The 6,000-nt window shown below is 43.2% G+C and overlaps 1 protein-coding gene across 1 annotated transcript in view; it reads left to right on the top strand.

The window, feature by feature from the left end:
* The window catches only part of ALG13 (ALG13 UDP-N-acetylglucosaminyltransferase subunit), a 145,693-nt gene extending 143,087 nt beyond the window's left edge, over positions 1-2,606 (top strand). Inside the window, exon 32 of the mRNA XM_073642375.1 lies at positions 1,627-2,606. The gene's annotated coding sequence lies outside the window, so the exon portion shown is untranslated. The remainder of the gene's footprint in view (positions 1-1,626) is intronic.
* Positions 2,607-6,000: the final 3,394 nt, after the last annotated feature.

Genomic DNA, 6,000 nt, shown 5'->3' on the forward strand with positions numbered 1-6,000 from the left:
CAATGCCTTTTTAACATCAGCTTTTACACACAGTAATTCTGGTATTACAAGCTAGTTTTCAAACTAATAAAATAATCTATACAGAGATGGATAGAAATGTCAGTGAGATATATAATTGGTGCAATGTGTGTATAGTTTACTGTACATGTATTTAGGTAATAATTAAAGACTTTAAAGAGTAAAATGGCATGCGGTCCCCATATTATTCTTAACCAGCTGAGAAAAAGCTGACAGCTGGGGGCTAATGTTATAGTCTGGGAAGGGGGTAATAAACATGGAGCTTCCCAGACTATTAATCAGCACAAAGCTGTCAACTTAGCCTTTCCTGGTTATTAAGAAGGGGTGACCCCCCCAAAAAAGACGTGGGGTCCCTCTATTTTTAATAACCAGCAAAGGCTAGGCAGACAGCTGTAGGCTGATATTAATAACCTAGAAAGAGGCCATGGATATTGGCCCCCTCCCAGACTAAGAACATCAGCCCTCAGCCGCTCCAGAAATAGCGCATCCATTAGATGAACCAATTCTGGCGATTAGCCTCCGCTCTTCCCACTTGCGCTTGTGCTTTGGCAAGTGGGGTAATAGTATTGGGGTTGATGTCAGCTGACATCGAGCCCATGGGTTAGTAATGGAGAGGCGTCTATAAGACGCACCCGTTACTTACCCCATAGTCAAATGTCATATTCATGCATGGTCCGTGTTCCGTGCGATTATTATAAATTTTTATTCTTTTCTTTTCTTACACCCATTGACTTTCATTGATCAGTCTCTGCCATTTTACACAGCCTTACCCCTCCGCCCCCCCCCCCCCCCACACCGGCCCAATTACAGGTGAGGAAAAACTCAGATGAGCACTGCCTAATTGACTAACATTGTAGCCAGTGCAAAGTGAGGTTTTCTCACATTGCACTTGCCAAGGTTTTTGGCCCTCGATGCCCTTTTATCCAGCCCCCGGGGACCGCAGAGCTTGGGTTTTCAGCTGTATTTTGACGGCCACCGGCCCATTCATTTCTTCTTGCTCTGTGAGCACATGCATGCAGTGTTCACTACTGAATGCTGAGGCGAGTGCAATGAAAGATTACGTCCTGACGCCAGTGCGAGCGTCAGGAGGTACTTTGTGGGTGGAGTTAGCACGTGATTTGTACGGCCCCCGAAGGAGGTATAAACATCCCAGTGGGCCTTGGCAGATAGATTTTTTTACTTGTACACACACATACGCACACTGGATTGCTAATACATAATGAGCTCCTTATTGTTGTGGGTGGAAATATGGCATGTCTTTTATACTAGTTTCACACAATAACTCGACAGTATATGAATTGTTACGGAGCGTTGAAAAGTATAATTGGTCTTTTTTGTATAGTGTTGAAGTTTTCTCCCACTCTTGACTTACAATTTGAAGCCGACATGTGAGGTAATGCAGCAATGTGCATCAGTATACAGAATTAATTAGCCTATGAACAATAGTGGTCTCCTCATTTACCTTGTCAGTGCGCTTTGTCTTTAGAAAGCGAAAAGATGCAGCATTTACTCTAACATCACAGTGATGGATAAATGGGTGTTATTAATGGGTGTTAAGACTGCAAATTATGTTAATGTTAGATTGACATTTTTCTTTCTTTTATCCAGGTCATCTTGTTTTCATACTATGGCTGATTGTTCTAAGAAGAAAACGCTGGTTTCTAATTTTCAGATTCGTTGTGGCACTGAACTGGGTGGCTAGGCTTGGAGGTATAAAGATTAGATACAGTTTTTACTGTACTGAGGGCTGCAGCTAGCGTCTTCTGGCAAGTATTCATTTTCCAGTAATTCCATCACAAAAACACTGCTGAAGATTTCTCTGAACAGGCGACTTTCTAAGTACTGTTCTGTCATGGAGGGCATTTTATCCCCCCTAGTATGGCACCTAGTCGCTATCATTGGACTACTTCATGCAAACCGCTGCTGAGAAAGTCACAGGCGCTGTTGGACCATGAACCATACAACTGCATTCTTCAAGCTGTTTTTTTTTGTTTGTTTTACATGTCCACATGTTTTAGTATTGAAGCACTGTTTTGTCTTTAAATGTGTTCACTACTAGGAATATTTGGCTTTATTTGTGTTAGATCAGGGTATTTGTGTTTAATGTCACTTTTTCATTGTAGGGGAGTTAATATTGGCGTTATTTTAGTCACTATAAATAAATAAGAAAGCATGAAAACCTCATTTGATCTTGAAATTATTTAACTGGGATGCCTCGTCCACCAGATACTAGATGACAGGTAGTTAAAATGGGAGAATATAACATTTTACCTCCTGCCTCTCACAATGCATAGACAATAAGAATATAGGGACCCAATTGTATTAAATGGGTTGTCCACTGATGCTCACTTTAACATCAGAGGTAAGCGGTGGTGTACGACCCCACACATGCACTATATGGCCGGTATCTCGTATGTGTACCCTTCAGTAGAATAGGGCTCGTGCAAAGTACTTGACAACCCTGTAGCTTTGTGGGGGTGTAATGCCATTGACACTGCTCTTCTCCCATGTAGAGGAATACCCCATCAAAAAGTGTTTCCTGGAGACCCTTATATATTACACAGAAATGAACTGGGATGTGCTTTCTACATGCATCATCCCGTACTACTGCTAATTATTCATCAATGAGAAGAATCATAAGACCCATTACATATACAAATGCCCACATTCCTGGGTCTCAGGTGGGTTACGGGTCTGAGGTTGCCAATGTATCATGCTTTGTCCTTATACACTGGGATACATCGTAGCCATATGTTGGAGGTGTATACTCGGAGCTGTGGCTGCGGTTCAGTTCACCATTTTTGAAAAAGTTTTATCACACTGAAATGTTTGTTTCTAATAAACCCTACATTATGAGCTGATTATTTAAGTTTTTCAATAAAAAAACAGGTGTTTCAATATTAAGTGATATGCCGATTTACTTTTTCTCCCTTTACTGTGTCCTTATCGAGGCTGTAATCTGAGGCAGAACTGGATATGCTTGTCCATCACTGGTGTCTTCATATGCCAGGACTCCTGTCCTGGATGCAGAGGTATTCCTAATGTGATGAGAAGGCTCTGATGCTGCTGAGCCAGTATAATGCAGCCTTTTCGGTTTAGGGAGGAAAAGTGAGGAATACTTATGGTTAGGCTATGGTCACACATTCATTATTTGGTCAGGATATTACATCCAGTATTTGTAAGCCAAAACCAGGAGTGGGTGATACATACAGAAGTGGTGACGTGTTTCTATTATACTTTTTCTCTGATTGTTCCACTTCTGGTTTTGGCTTACAAATAATGATGTAAAATACTGATAGTGTGACCCGTGGCCTTAGAAAGAGCTAATGGAAACCATGCTGAGTAAAGTGCCTAGCATCACAGACTCCATGCCCATAAACTACTTAAAGGGGTTGTCCCGTCTAAAATGAAAAAGTCTGCAGTCACTGTGTGCTGTGAGGATTTGCCAATGTCTTCTCCAGGAACTGTGCTCAGGTATGTAATATGCATACTCCCGGGCAGAACCAGTCTAGTGGCCGCAGCCTCGCTCAATACGCTTGTATTGGTGAGGCCACACCCACTAGACTGACGTGCCCACTAGACTGACGTGCCCACTAGACGGACGTGCCCACTAGACGGACGTGCCCACTAGACGGACGTGCCCACTAGACGGACGTGCCCACTAGACGGACGTGCCCACTAGACGGACGTGCCCGGGAGTATTCATATCTGGCAATCGTTCCTGGGGAAGAGAATGGGGAAACCTTGCTTTGCACAGTGCGTGCACTGCGGAGGATTCACAAGTTTGCAGTCACACAGACCGGACAACACCTTTAACTGATCAAGTAAGCAAAAGATGAGAATCTCTTTTTAAATTATTTTTAAATGTTAACTTGAATATTATCTTAATGTGTTTGGTTGTATTTTGCAGCCTTGGACCATGTTCACACGTTCAGTATTTGGTCTGTATTTTACATCAGTATTTGTAAGCCAAAACCAGGAGAGGAACAGTCAGAGGAAAAGTATAATAGAAACACGTCACCACTTCTGTATTATCACCCATTCCTGGTTTTGGCTTACAAATACTGAGGTAAGAAACTCACCAAATACTCAGTGTGAACGTGGCCTTAAACCATATATGGGATAACCCCTTTTAAAATATCTGTTCTTTAGGCTATGTGCCCACGATGCAGAAATGCTCCGGATTTTTCCTGAGCGTTTCTGCATCTCCCTGGCAGAAAAAAACGCATGCGGATTGTACATGTGGATTGTACATGCGTTTTCCTGCCAGGGACAAGCGGATGTGAAGCGTTCTTCACATGCATTCCCTCATGCGGGTTGACAAGCGCTTTCCAAGCGATTTTAGCATCACCTGGAAAAGTGCTTGACAACTTGGTCACATTATACAAATCCATGCAACCGGCTGAAAGAATGGTAAAAAATAAATATTATACATACTTTCTGATGGCCCCCGGTGTCCTTGTCCTGGCTTGCCGGCAGCTCTCGGTAGACTAAAGGACCTGCCGACGTCAGCGGTCACGTGACTCATCACATGACTAAATGACGTCACCGCAGGTCCTTGAGTCCACTGCGAGCTGCCAGCAAGCCAGGACAAGGACACCGGGGGCCATCAGAAAGTAAGTATAATAATTATTTTTTTTATTTTATTCTTTTTTTTTTTACAGGTACTATGGTACCCGGGTCTGGATGAGAGTCTCCTCTTCTCCAAACCCGGGTACCATCCGCACATTGAAACGCATGGAATACGCATGTACAGATCCAGTGATGCGGATTCCATGCGTTCCAATGCAAGTCAATTGCAGCGAAAACGCCACGCTTCCGCAAAATAATTGGTAGTACTGCAGACTTTTCCGCAATGATAATCCGCAGCGGAAATTTCCGCATGTGCATAGCACATGCAGATTATCATTGGGGAACATGGCAGACCTTCTACCAAGCGTTTTTAAGCGTTTCTGCAGCGGAATTGCCGCTGCTTAAACGCATAGTGGGCACACAGCCTTATAGTCACTAGTCTTTTTTTTTGCTTTTTTAGCCCATTTTTGTAAGACTTGTAGTCATTTTATTAATTTAAAAGCACATGGGCCCCAATTCATTAACTGGCATTTTTTATACAAGTCTTAATGAGAGACTTGCAAAAAGATGAGCTAAATTCGTTCAGATGCCACAAATTCATTTAGTAGCGCTTATCAATTACGTGCACCTCCATACACCGCGCCAGAAACATTACTGCTGTCAGGTACTGAAGGAACATGTCGTCTGGTTTAGGAAATGCTGACACTTTTGAAGAATTTGATGGGCAGGCATAGCCAAGCCCCATCTGCTCCCCTGTGCCACTCATTTTGTCATACCTGCCTGAAATTGTCATGAAAGCTATAAAAGTAAAATACACTGCTCAAAAAAATTAAAGGGAACACTCAAATAACACATCCTAGATCTGAATGAATGAAATATTCTCATTGAATACTTTGTTCTGTACAAAGTTGAATGTGCTGACAACAAAATCACACAAAAATCATCAATGGAAATCAAATTAATTAACCAATGGAGGCCTGGATTGGAGTCACCCCCAAAATTAAAGTGGAAAAACACACTACAGGCTGATCCAACTTTGGTGTAATGTCCTTAAAGCAAGTCAAAATGAGGCTCAGTATTTTGTGTGGCCTCTACGTGCCTGTATGACCTCCCTACAACGCCTGGGCATGCTCCTGATGAGGTTACGGATGGTCTCCTGTTGGATCTCCTCCCAGACCTGGACTAAAGCATCCGCCAACTCCTGGACAGTCTGTGGTGTAACGTGACGTTGGTGGATGGAGCGAGACATGATGTCCCAGATGTGCTCAATCGGATTCAGGTCTGGGGAACGAGCGGGCCAGTCCATTGCTTCAGTGCCTTCATCTTGCAGGAACTGCTGACACACACTCCAGCCACATGAGGTCTGGCATTGTCCTGCATTAGGAGGAACCCAGGGCCAACCGCACCAGC

This window comes from Phyllobates terribilis, unplaced genomic scaffold, assembly GCF_046119375.1.
Source record: "Phyllobates terribilis strain yellow unplaced genomic scaffold, ASM4611937v1 Scaffold_7__3_contigs__length_470593459, whole genome shotgun sequence".
Taxonomy (NCBI): domain Eukaryota; kingdom Metazoa; phylum Chordata; class Amphibia; order Anura; family Dendrobatidae; genus Phyllobates; species Phyllobates terribilis.